Raw genomic sequence first — 1,569 nt, 5'->3', positions numbered from 1 at the left:
TTTTTTGTTAAATCTATGTATGCACGTATGTATGATGTATGTATGTATGTATGTGTGTGTGAAAATGTGTTTATGCATGTGAATATGATGAACATGGGATCGTAATTACGTGTTTATTTTTTAACGAGCACATTGAATTCTATGCAAAATACGATTGACACGAATTTACCATTTGATTAGATTTATTTTTCTATCTATCTAAATCTTTTAGAAGATTTTCTTTTTTTTTTCTTTTATTTTTCTTTTATTTTTATTTTCATTTTCTCTCGCGTCGAATCCCGATAAAAATGGTACGTATTTTTAAAAACGTTAAAGATTAATTTAAATCGAAGAAAAAGAGAAAAAGAGTTACAGAGAGAGAGAGAGAGAGAGAGAGAGAGAGAGATAGAGAGAGAGAGAGAGAGAGAGAGAGAGAGAGAGAGAGAAAAAGCTGCATGCCTGGGAAAGAATTTCGTTGCCGAGAGAAGAAATTGACTGACAGTGAAAGTAGTGGCAGTGCGTGTGCTTTTTTTTCGTGTACTTTTTCTTTTTTTTTTAATTTCATTTCTTTTTTTTCCCCCTTATCTACATACGTGCCCTTTTCTCATTTTGTTTTATTATACATATTTGTAATATGTAATTTTTTTTCTTTTTACTTTATTTAATTAACACTAGAACTATCAAGATTTTCATTTTTTTTTTCCTCATTTGTCACATTAATCAATTTAAAGTTAGTGTTGTTACGTTTATGTGACCACGAATTTTTAAGATATATTAATATTTACGATTTATATTAAAAAAAAAAAAAAAAAATCAGTCAAAAGTATCGCGGTTTTATAAAATATTTTTCTTTTTTTATTATTAAAAATGTTAAAAATTCATGACGCGTCCTATTAAAAAGAAAAAGAAAAAATAGGAACAAATTTTCTTTGACTATCACCGAAACAATTGTTTTGACTGATTTTAAAATTTATCACTTAAATTTATAATTGCACGCGAGAAATAATAAATTTCCTTCTAAGTTTTAAAAAACTAAAAAATATATAAATAATTAAATATATATATATATATATATTATTTTCAAATATATTATTGGAAATTGTTGATAGTTCTATTGTTAATGATCATTGATATAGCATTTTGCAAATCAAACGATCCCAGACACGATGTAGATACAAAGAAATATTATAATCGAACGTATATGTGTGTATGTGTTTTTGTGTCCTGTGTGTCTATACGTGTATGCGTATGCGATGTAAAGACGAATTAGAAATATCAATAGTTAAAATAGCCGCGCACGCCTTTTGATTTCGTTTCTACGCCATTGGGGTAATCTGTAAAATTCGGCTCGAGTGCATTGTAAAATCGCTTCAAATTCGGCGTCCGATAAATGTCGCTGTAAAAGACAAACAAACAAATTAATTAAAAAAAAAACATTTCATTATTATTTATCATTAATAATATTTATTAAAGATTTTTTTATAAAATTCAAATTTCAAAGAAATTGCAAAGATGCACAATTTGCAGCATTGCATTCTCTGACATTTCCTGAACTTTACATGCTAAATTTATAACTCGATATGGTATTCT

Source organism: Polistes canadensis, unplaced genomic scaffold (assembly GCF_001313835.1).
Source record: "Polistes canadensis isolate GaletaPanama2010 unplaced genomic scaffold, ASM131383v1 scaffold_434, whole genome shotgun sequence".
Taxonomy (NCBI): Eukaryota; Metazoa; Arthropoda; class Insecta; order Hymenoptera; family Vespidae; genus Polistes; species Polistes canadensis.
The sequence above is the reverse complement of the archived record's forward strand: the minus strand, read 5'-3'. Positions refer to the sequence as shown.